Source organism: Etheostoma spectabile, chromosome 4, assembly GCF_008692095.1.
Source record: "Etheostoma spectabile isolate EspeVRDwgs_2016 chromosome 4, UIUC_Espe_1.0, whole genome shotgun sequence".
In the NCBI taxonomy this organism is placed as follows: Eukaryota; Metazoa; Chordata; class Actinopteri; order Perciformes; family Percidae; genus Etheostoma; species Etheostoma spectabile.
The window spans coordinates 28,121,217-28,133,620 of NC_045736.1; the positions used below are offsets into that span (position 1 = coordinate 28,121,217).

General features: G+C 41.5%; 1 protein-coding gene across 12 annotated transcripts in view; it reads right to left on the bottom strand.

Annotated features, from left to right (window-relative positions):
- Positions 1-12,404, bottom strand: part of foxp1b (forkhead box P1b) — a 155,696-nt gene that overhangs the window by 102,894 nt on the left and 40,398 nt on the right. For all 12 annotated transcript variants that reach the window (XM_032512523.1, XM_032512520.1, XM_032512522.1 and 9 more), the window contains one exon: positions 263-329. The gene's annotated coding sequence lies outside the window, so the exon portion shown is untranslated. The remainder of the gene's footprint in view (positions 1-262; positions 330-12,404) is intronic.

A 12,404-nucleotide genomic window follows, 5' to 3' on the forward strand; every position in this document is an offset into this window, starting at 1 on the left:
ACACACACACAAACCCTCCACAATGGAAACAAGCCTTCGGGCTTTATTGTTTTTTTTTATCCTTTTGAACAACTCTTGATAGTTGTTCAATAAAGTTTTCAATCAATCAATCAATCCCATCCTCTTAAACCGCACATACAGACTGCAAAATACAGTACACAAACAAGACAACACCACAGCATTCAGTTAGTTATTGAGCCAAATCAATCCAGCATTCACACACATGCAGGGACTAGAGTCTGGTGAAAGATGGTGTGTTTACCTTCTACAAGGACTTGCTTATTTAAAGCAATCTTCAGTTCCAGCAGTGGTAAAACAGCCTCCTCGCCCTGCGGACACAAAATGGAGAATTATTTATAATTATGAAATAATTACCACTGCGAAAACATAGTGCTTGTCAACAGCACCAACAATCCAACGTATGAAAGAGAGAAACACAGAGGGCAAGGGTGTAAACTAGACGCTGCTATTAACAAGTTTCCCACCAGTTGCTGTTGATTAGAATTGATAACGTGCACAAACAGTCGCATACGTGTTCTGCAAAATCATCAGAAAGAAATCAATTCTCTGCATTCCTGTGCTGCTTGCTTCCCTCTGTCTGCATGGAGCTGCACCGCTCGGTGTACCTCCCGTTGGTGCTACCGACATCTAGCCACCATTTCAGCTCTGAACGGGCAGAAGCCGACTGTCACCGCGAGACACATCCTTGCATTTCCATCTGTCTGTTAACTACAACTACTACACCCACTGATGATAACAAATGAACAATGGGGCAGTCTGATGTGAGTGAATGGTTTATTTGCAAGACAAAAACTTTTCATAATGCCTCCCCCCCAGTGGTGAGCACATTGTACCTGTACCTGCTCTGCCCTGACTGAACCCCCCCCCCCCCGGGGGGCCTTGATCTGCATACACACAGCTCTCCTAACTGAGCACTCAAGCCAGGCAAGGAAATATGACAAAAAAAAGAGAAGGAAACAAAATCTTATTTTTATGGTAAACTGAGAAGTGACTGTGTGGTAATATCTCAGGTGTATTTGAATAAAAGCATTAAAGCATATCCAAATATGAAAAGGAGAAGAAAAAAAAAAGATCCCTCTCCCATGTTCTTTTTTGCCGTTTACATTTGGCAGTCAAAACTGTGGCCAGGCGTTTGTGCAAGTGTTTATCTAAAGCAGGCAAAGATAATAAAAATAAAAAAAACACTGGTCCAACTTGCCCAGTTTTAGCATTAATTATGTGTTAAATGCCCTTGTTGAAAACGCAAGTCAACATGCAGTTCGCTCTGAACTCTACTGAGGGTTTAACAATCATCCAAAATGGACCATTCCCACACAACTACCCTATTATTGTGATTCATTACACTTCAATTAACATATCATCAATGGAACCGTAAATCAATGGCGAGTGGTGACAAATGACAGATATTTTCAGTTTCAAACTCCTAAACATCATTAATTCCCATCACCTGAAAGAGCCCAGGGAGCTAAATGAGTTTACCCAACGCATATCATCCATTTAGATAAATGTTCCATCATTTTAATGATGGAACATTTGTATAGGAAAGAAAAGGCAACAACGGGATCCTGATTGCAGCTGTACGCCTTTCCTCCTTGTAACATAATGCCCATCTTGTAATGCCTAAACAGATAATTGTCTCCATTTCAAACAGCACAACGCTGTAATATTACCATTTAGAACAGTGGGGGTGCAGAGAACGTAGGGTGAGGATAAACAAGCACACGCTGCTTCACCCGGTTGGGAAAACCGAGCCCATCACACACTCCCACATTGAGATTTTAGGGAATAGAACAACTCCTGGTTGAGATAATTACCCACCTAGGTGGGTTATGTGCATGCTCAGTAAGAGGCTTTAGCTAAGAATATGAATCAAAATGCAACAATCTCAAAAGACAAAAGGGAACTATAGAGCATTTTGCAAGGTTTTCTTGTAAAGTCCTGAGAGGATGTTGTAGGTGTTCTGTGTTAAACAAAGTGGAAAATAGGACAAAAAAGGCTTTTGACATAGAAAAATATAGTAGTTATGTTAAGACTACTGTGTGCAATACATAGTTTGACCACTAGCCTGAAACCCCTACAGTATCAGATGATCCAAATAAATGTTACTGTTCTCGATGCAAATACCACAGGCTTTATAGTAATTGTGTGTGTGTGTGTGTGTGTGTGTGTGTGTGTGTGCGTGTGCGTGTGTGTGTGTGTGTGTGTTTGTGTGTGGTGGGGGATGCAAACATTTATTTTCAGAGGAAACGGGCAATAAGAAGGTTTTTTTGCTATAATAATGGACCGCTGTGGTTACATCTGAGCACAAACAAGGTTTTATTCTGTCCACAAACCTGTGAAGTGGACTTACCTATTAGCGAAGGGGTCACAGCTTCACAATATGCTCTCTAGTTCTAGGTATGTTATCAGTGCCTTTGGCTTTGTTGTAAGATTGCATGTTCAAAATATGAATTAATACCCCTCCACTGAAACGCACCCAATCCCAACAAAAGGCCTGCATTCTCTGTGGACAGCTCTTCAGCTCCTCTAATGGACAGGCTCTCCTCTCTCTTCACACTGGGCAGACAAAAAGATGAGGGCCCATGAATATTTACCACTAAGTAAAGTTATTCCATTAATTACTCCAAGCACGGGTGATACTGTATCTGTGGCTACTTCTGTGGTGGCTCGTTAATGAACCTTCACACATCATTACCATATTAATTAATGCTCAACTCAATGGTTGTCAATAGGAGGCTGCCAGAGTTGTCTCTCGGTTCTTTACAGCCCATCCCGGATGTTTCGATCACTTAGTATCAGCCCCTGAATAAATCGACAGTATCTATTTATCATTGCCAGGGCCTAACGCTGTGTTTGAATAAAACCAAAAAATGTAGAGACACTGGTTAACACTCCTTAAGGCTGGAAAATCTGTATGAAGAGCATTGTGTAACTAAGAAGAGGGCGTAGGAGAGTTTTTGTTGAGTAGAGTCTGTGATAACTACTATATATACAGGGTCATTGGTGTTTGTTTTTTGGGTGTGTGCAGGAGACTTTCCAAGTCACTGTCTGTGCTCTGAAACAGACGAAAATCAAAAGCATGAGTCACTTCTCAACAAACACAGCTGCTTACTGTATGATCTGATCTGCTAAAAGGGCTGACTACACACTATTTTCTTCTGGGCTTTTATTAAGAAGAACTGATTAAATGAAAAACAGGCTCGTAAAGACAAAAAAAGAGCAGCATTTGAAAAAGTTGTTTTTTTTGCCTTTTTGATGTGATTGGCATGGTACTGGCATTATATTGTAACACCCACACAGACTGTAAACAACAGCACTTTCTGACACGCAAACAGAGTAAAAACCCACCAATTAAATCCAACTTCAATCCAGCCAGCCCTTATTCTGGGTGCTTTCTTCACATTCTTCTCCCCCCTCAGCTTAAAAGGCAACAGTGCAGTCTGGTGAATGTCAGACCTGTCTGATCCCCCCTGATACTTTGGACCTGCCCTCACGTTTTGCTGAGCTAAGAACAAAGTACAAAGAGAGCAAACAGAGAGCTTAGCTGCCTTAATACTAAGGAAGTGGAATTTCACTCTTAACCCAAAACAAACAAGGCCACACATTTCTCTACACTATTTAAATGAGCTCATTGAATACAAGTAGCTCTATCAAGTGGACATCCAGTGCATACTATACATCTATTGATCCATGAGAAAGAGCATCAGAAAACTGCACTTTGTGAATTATTTTGTCTGCTGAGAAGTCAAAGCTGGTGGCAGCTCAGGACCCACACAGACAGTGAAAAAAGTCTCACTTTGCACGTGAAATTAGATCACCACAGTCAAAAAAAAGTTGATCACACATGAATAGTACAGCATATAAGGGCTAACACAGTGGACATTATACGATCCTATTTTTATAGCCAACCCCTTTCCACCCTGTCAAGTAGAACGACTTCAATTTAACCTAGCCATATCAGGTTTCCACTCTCGCCCAGGACCCAGATCCTCTCCGACCACGGTTCCTGCGCGCTATTAATATCAATAAGCTGCAGATTCCATTTCCCCAGACAAAGACAAAGGGAGAACAAGAGGTGATGAGTGAAGGGAGGAACTAATACCCTCACGCATCACCGTGGGGTTACCACTTACTATCACCTCCAATCCTACTGCACTGGAAAAAAAGGAAACAACCACAGCAGGGCAATGCAAATACTGTACAGGCCAACTGCTGGAATTTTTAAACATATTCCTCCATTAATCAGGTTAAACTATACTGACTCTTTTTGTTCTTATTTATTCTTATTGCACTTATATAAAAAAATATATAGTTTAAGGCCAGATGTACTAGCAACAAGAATTTGTATTAACAAAATTGTCGTTTATATACAGTAATTAAGCAATAGCTCACAACAGGCCGGGGTATATTGTGATTATATGGACTGTAAATATAAATGGACTGTTTTTATATAGCGCTTTTCTAGTCTTAACAACTTATTCATAACTCATTCATACACTGTGTCCAAAGCTGCTCTACAAAGTTTCATCTGTTCATCAGATAAACTCTCACACACATTTACAATCCGATGGCGCAACATTGGGGGCAACTAGTGGTTCAGTGTCTTGCCCAAGGACACTTCGACACGCCGCCCCCGATATATATACACTCACCTATAGGATTATTAGGTACACCATACTAATACTGTGTTTGACCCCCTTTCGCCTTCAGAACTGCCTTAATTCTACGTGGCTTTGATTCAACAAGGTGCTGAAAGCATTCTTTAGAAATGTTGCCCCATATTGACAGGATAGCATCTTGCAGTTGATGGAGATTTGTGGGATGCACATCCAGGGCACGAAGCTCCCGTTCCACCACATCCTAAAGATGTTCTATTGGGTTGAGATCTGGTGACTGTGGGGGCCATTTTAGTACAGTGAACTCATTGTCATGGTCAAGAAACCAATTTGAAATGATTGGAGCTTTGTGACGTGGTGCATTATCCTGCTGGAAGTAGCCATCAGAGGATGGGTACATGGTGGCCGTAAAGGCATGGACATGGTCAGAAACAATGCTCAGGTAGGCCGTGGCATTTAAACGATGCCCAATGGCACTAAGGGGCCTAAAGTGTGCCAAGAAAACATCCCCACACCATTACAACACCACACCAGCTGCACAGTGGTAACAAGGCATGAGGATCCATGTTCTCATTCTGTTTACGCCAAATTCTGACTCTACCATCTGAATGTCTCAACAGAAATCAAGACTCATCAGACCAGGCAACATTTTTCCAGTCTTCAACTGTCCAATTTTGGTGAGTCTTGCAAATTGCAGCCTCTTTTTCCTAATTGTAGTGGAGATGAGTGGTACCCGGTGGGGTTTCTGCTGTTGTAGCCCATCCGCCTAAGGTTGTGCGTGTTGTGGCTCACAAATGCTTTGCTGCATACCTCGGTTGTAACGAGTGATTTCAGTCAAAGTTGCTCTTCTATCAGCTTGAATCAGGCGGCCCATTCTCCTCTGACCTCTAGCATCCACAAGGCATTTTCTCCCATAGGACTGCCGCATACTGGATGTTTTCCCTTTCACACAATTCTTTGTAAACCCTAGAAATAGTTGTGCGTGAAAATCCCAGGAAATGAGCAGATTGTGAAATACTCAGACCGGCCCGTCTGGCACCAACAACCATGCCTTGCTCAAAATTGCTTAAATCACCTTTCTTTCCCATTCTGACATTCAGTTTGGAGTTCAGGAGATTGTATTGACCAGGACCACACCCCTAAATGCATTGAAGCAACTGCCATGTGATTGGTTGATTAGATAATTTAATTAATGAGAAATTGAACAGGTGTTCCTAATAAACCTTGTAGGGGAGTGTCTCTAGTCTATATCCTCGACATTCCACTTCCGGGATTGCTCCAGTGCCGCAGGAAATTCCGCCGGATGCATGTTTTTTTTGCCGTTGTCCATTTCCTTCCGCTTTCTTTGTGTTGGAATTTTAACCTCTGGTGGATTTGAGACGACTATAATTAACTGCTCCTCAGATCTCTGCAGGGTAAATCCAGACAGCTAGACTATCTGTTCAATCTGAGTTTTCTCTTGCACAACTATAACAACCTTTGAACGTACATGTTCCAACAAAACAAGTTCCTTCCCGAGGCTATTTTGCAGCGGCTCCGTGCAGAGCTTAGCGCTGTCCATGATAATTGTGATTGGTTTAAAGAGATGCCAATAAATCACAGCACGTTTTTGTCTCCCATCCCAGAATGTTGTGTGGACTAGCCAGACCCTCCTCTGTAACGCTGTGGAAGGTCTGACAAAGCAAGACTACATTGTATCCAAGTAGTAACTCTAACTCGGGAACTACAGTAAAACCCAGTTCTATCTACACTGTATACACACACTGTCAATCTCTTGCTCACATACATCCATACATCCTCCATCAGTCATAAAAGGCAAAAAGGGGGAGGATAAATTATATGTGGCAATGAAACCTTTACAGACTTACCCATGATCAGTTAAATAGACTTTCATCATGTTCATGAAACTGTATATTGATGCACATTCCCCCCAAGCGCTGAGTATTTAGAAATCCACTTCTGAAGAAGAGGAGAAAGCTGCCAGTGAAAGTAGCAGGTATGGAGTAGCTGAAGTAGTGTGAGAGAGAGAGAGAGAGAGAGAGAGAGAGAGAGAGAGAGAGAGAGAGCCCAGGTTGCAGGGTTGAGAGGGACTGGAGGTATGTGGTCTAAACACAACAAAAGCTGTTGCCTTGCTCTAGATTAAATATGCAGGAAGCGGCCCCCTTGCATAAACACAAACACTCACCAAATGAAGAACTGGCACAGAGCAGATGCCTGCTGAGAGCCCTACCTGTCCTGTCCTCTTTTAATTAGACAAGAGCAGGCAGAACAAATGAACATCAACACGTTCAGGCGGAACAAAAGGAAGGAGAAAAAAAAATAAAAAATGCTTCCTCAATCTTCAAAAAAAAAAAAAAATGTCCTTAATGAGAAGAACAGGCCTTTATAGAGAAGCCATAAAAAAGTGCACACATTTCATAAGTCACAAAGAAGATATTTCATTTTTGTTCTGGTATATCCGGTTTGCACCTTGTCATATAATGCACAGGGGTATTCTACATTTAAACAAACTCTGCAAATTACTTTGCCAATATTGCTTTGTTGATTGGTAATCCAAGGTAATAAGTAATCCAGTTGTCTGATATAATACGAATACACATGAATGTGACCAGGGCACGAAGACTTTAACATGAAAGTGCTTAATTACAAACTAAAACACTAATTACATTTTAAAATATCAAATTTAATTACTTGAAGTAGGTCATTTTTTGGTGAGGGTTTTCATTAAACTATGTCCTGGATTTTTTGATATTTTTTTGTGATGCACATGGTGATCTTTAATTCATCTTTAAATTTTCTTCTCCGCTACACACGTGATGGAAAATAAAAAAATGTAAAAGCTGAATTTTAATCGGCAGAAAAAATGTATTTATACCAAGTCCATTGTCCATTTCTTCTTTTCTTAAGTATCTCGATTACATCCTCTACTTCCCTCTCCTCCTTCCTATTATCTTCATCTATCTGTCTCTCCCTCTGTTTAATTTCTCATTGAGGACAGGGATGCAGAAGTGTGCAGTGCTGGGGGGAACTGTCAGTGTAAAAAAATGTATATAAATGAAAAAACAAAAGAGAATGGGAGCTGAGCCCCTCCAGAAATTCTGGAGAGTGGCGTCAGATGCTGAGTGACATACTGATGCGGCCAGTCAAAAATGTCATTTTCATGTGAAACCCTCTCAAATGGATCAGGGGGAAGGGAGAGGGGGCGCTATGGGTGAGGTGATACTTGGTGAAGGGAGGCTGCAAAGGGAGAATTTGAGAGAGAGAGAGAGAGAGAGAGAGAGAGAGAGAGAGAGAGAGAGAGAGAGAGAGAGAGAGAGAGAGAGAGAGAGAGCAGAAATGAGACCTCTGGAAAATAAACAGGGTGTAGTGTTTCAAAGGCAAGGGGGACACAGGCATTCCATTGTTAGAGCCAATTATCAGTGGAAAATAATAACAACAGATGGATCCAGAGCGGCCAACTTGTGCCGGAGCACCCTGGCGCTGGAGAACAGATGAGGAAATGTGAGAGTGCTTTTGGAAGGGTTGGGGCATGTGGTCACACACACCAGATGTGAGCTTCCACAAGGACAGTTTTAATGTGTGCTCTAGCTCTCTCTCTTTGGTCACCACTTGTGCCGTGCGGCTTGGGCCTACCAGACAATGGATTGGTCAACACCTCCATTTGTTTAAAAGGGCCGCCAAAAGTCAGATGATACATGGCTCCGACATTGTGGGGTGATGCATTCAAATCTGTGCATTCCTTTTATGTCCACCAAAGCAGGGTCATCTGATAGCGAACACATGCTTCATTGCTGTAAGTGGAGGACCAACACAACATCGTGAAGCAGGAAGAATGAAGATGTTTTTTTCTTCTTTTTTTTTTGCCCCGGATTTTCTTTTCTTTAAATCAGCACATATCCCAGATGACCTGTTGTGATGGTTTCATTTGATGTTTTCCAGCGTGCCTAACGTTCACAGACAGGCAGATGCAACAGCGCGGCGGAGACAGACCTCATTGACTCTGGCTTCATTCACAGATCCCTCATATCAGCAACAGACTGACAGGCAGCGGAGGGGGCTGCAACCTTAAAACAAAACCAATTCTCTGTGTGACTTGTCAAGGGTGGGAGTTGTCTGCAGATAGCAGTACAAAAGATCTGCCCTTCCTTTTCACAAGAAAAGAGAAGTTTTCGTTTCATTAACTCCAGACTAAAAGCGTAATTATCTCCCTATAGACCTTAATCACCAAAAGAAGGATAATAGAACAAAAAGCAGTTTCTTCTTCAGTCATTAAAGTTTTATTTTTTTCATGTTGTTGTTCTTTTTTTCTCTCCTCTGCACTTCAGATGGGTCCATCAAATGATGCAAAGATTCTAGGCGGGAGAAGGGGGGGGACAGGTCAGGTCTCATTTTCAAATATTGTCTCTTAAATACAGACTTGGGCTATGAATTAGAGCGCTTTGCTTAAGTGTGCAATCTTTTCCCTTTTCCTATCTGCCTGTTTGACCTGTTTGACCCGTCTGGCCACTGAGAGGAGAAGCAACACCACCAGCAGACATACAGAGGGTTGAAGTGGCAAATGATTAGGATTGAAAATGCTTGAAACAAAATCAGGTTGAACACCAAAACACCACTTTGGAATTGTATCTAAAGGACTAACCTTGCCAAAAGGTGCTTGTGATACCATACCCTAAATGATAAATCCCTGTAGAATTGCACATAAGGATTTTTACAAAGAGAAAATAACTATATAAAAAAGAAAAACTTTGCCTGGATTTAATTAGCTTATGAGAAATAATTGCCATTAGCAAATCTCGTCGGATGGGGTTGAGGCATTTTGCTGTGGGGGGGGGGGGGGGGGGGAGAGTCTTATTTTTGGTCGATGGGGAGACAAAGGGTTTTCAAACAGGAATTGGCGAGGACCATCAACCGTTTTAGTGCATTGAGACTGAGGTCGAGTTAATTAGACTATTGTCATTTAATCAGGACAGCTCGGCGGCCATCACTTCCTGAAAGAGCCAGTGGACTTTAAACGCTGAAGGATGTGTTGGTGTGTGTGTGTGTGTGTTGTGTGGGTGTGTGTGTGTGTGTGTGTGTGTGTGTGTGTGTGTGTGTGTGTGTGTGTGTGTGTGTGTGTGTGTGTTGGGCCCGAGGTGTCACCCAGCCATGGGTTATGGAGTATGGTCTGGTTCTCTCACATGCTTAGAACATTAATGAGCTGGAGACACACCAAGGAAACAAAGAAGCCTGGAGGATCACCAGGGGAAACTACTCGCCTCTGCTCTACTCATGTCTCTGTTCATTTGAAAATAATTTAAATATCAAATATTTGAAATAATTTGCTTCTCCCTGGCTATCAGATTTTGAATAGAGTCTTTCATGTCTTCGTTATTATGTTCTTCATCGGCATTAGCATTTAAAACATAATCAATGTAACCATATTTTCAAGGTGCCTGCCATTATGTTACAATAATGGTTTATTTTTTTCAGATTTCCATATTTTATGAATACAATTGGAAGTTCGTGATAACAAACCAAAGAATGGCAAACTGATGTATGAAATTTTTGCTGAATATCATTAATCTAAAGAGAGTTTTTAATCAAAACTAACAAAGGACTGGATTGGTTCGAGGCTTGCTAGATTTACTTTGTGCCACCTTTTGTGAAAAAAGAAGAAGGTAAAGAGGGCAACGCGGACACCTCACTTGAGTTTAGCCACCAGCCCTCGGAGCGAGAGTAGGGAGAAGGAAGCAGGGTACTAGAGCTGTCTGTGGAGCTCTGCCAATCAACAGGGGTGATAAAGCGACCAGACCGATATTAACACCAAAACATCTTTGGAACTTTTCCCCTGGCCACAGTTCAGGTCAGCTGTGGACAAGGTGACAAAAGGTAACCGGCAGACAAATGCAAAATGTGAACTTCCCCTCTGTGACACTGCTGTCAGCCCCGGGGCAGGACTGGCCAATGACATTAGTCAAGCGTCTGAGTACAAAGTCAACTAGTGCAATATTTCATATTCACGACCTCTAAGGAAACTACATTAAAAGGGATCGGAGCGGTTCTAGCACATTTGACTCCATGCCACTTTTCACTGCGTCTGTTTATGATTATATTAATAGTTCTGTAAGTTCATCGTTTTTCTTTTTTTTTTTTTACATTCGTCATTAATATTTCACAGGGAGTTAATATTAATCTGATCAGAAATTATCTTCCTTCAATAATTCAATATACACATAAATAATTCAATAAAGAGAATGTTCAGCATATTTGAAGGGGGGAAAAAACTGAAGACATTCAATAACAAGAGAATGTGAGAAATGAAGCTAGAAAAGTCAAACTGCAGCCCCAAGTTAGCTAAACAAAATAACAGCTACATCTGAAATGCCAGTGCTCTGTGAGTAAATTCAACTGGACTGCAACGTGTTGGCAACGTGAAGCTAACAAGCACAAGCAACCTTGCGGTTTCCCCTTCAACTGGTTTGTAATCCAGACTTAAATGCACCGACTAACCTGGGGCCACAGGTTGCCGTATCTACTTGTGTAGCCTACGTTCAGCGATGAGACAGACATGCAGACTGTGAAGCCTCTGCACCATTAAAAGCCCTGAACTACCCAAGTTCCTTCGTGAGAGACTTCAGGGATTAGATGGTGTAATAAAAGGCCTAATCTTTATTTGACAGGAAAGCCAATCTCTGGCTCACTGGTCAACCCCTCGCAGTAGGACCCTCTCTCACTTTGACTGCTACACATCTCAGGCTTATATAAAAACACATTTAGGATGCATACTGTGCCTTGTATGAGGTTTTCAATTTCCATACAAAAATAGTGACATTTTTTGACACAGAATGCGTAGTGCTAGAAAGAGTGATTCCATAAATGATGTCCTATATATTGGGTCACAGCCTTACCTGCAGGTGAGTACATCTCGATGGCTAATTCTTTATGTAATTTCCATTTTTTTGCAGTCTAAGCTATGCCTGATTGAAAATCTAACCAATTTCCATCTGCGGTTTAATGGCAGATGGAAAGAGATATTTCATGGAGATGTATAGTCCAGACTGATAAACTATTAATCACACTGCTGGACAATGACACCAGCTAAATTTAAACACAAAGTGAAAAGGCGTCAAGTAGCAGCCTCCCATGTTCCTTAAATTATTCATAACTGGGGGCTGTTATTGCATAGCATATAGAATTATAACTTGCAGATTAATTATAGTGTGTGTCGATGGTGGCTACAGATGTCACAGCTTGGACTGGCAATCCCTTAATATGTTTAACTCGGTCACATAGTGTTCCTCTTCCTCTAACCATCCCTCAGTGTCCGTCTGCTCACTGCCTACAAAATCACTGCCAAGGTGATGAAGAAGAGTGAAGAGAGATAGAGAGTGTGACATAAGACCTGGTTATTTAGTGTATCTAAGTTTCAACGAGTACTGTACAAAAACATCTAAAAAGGTCCTGTGTGCCATCTATTGTTAAGGATTTCAGTGCTTTTGCATTGCATTCCAACACATCATGTTTTGTTATAGCCTGTTTGGCTCTAACAAAATTACAAAATTACGTAATTTCTGGAGAGGCCCTTCCATTAAAAGACCTACCAGACACCAAAACCCTGCTATAATGTTTTCTGATCTCTGTTTTCCTTACAGTTTTGTTTTCCCAAAGCCTAAGGATCCAATTTAAATACGTTGCATATAGGTCGATGCAAATTGAGCTTTTTGTATGGAAAAAGCTAAGCTAGGAGTGCTACCTGGGAGGAGAAATATATATTTTTTTATAAATGCT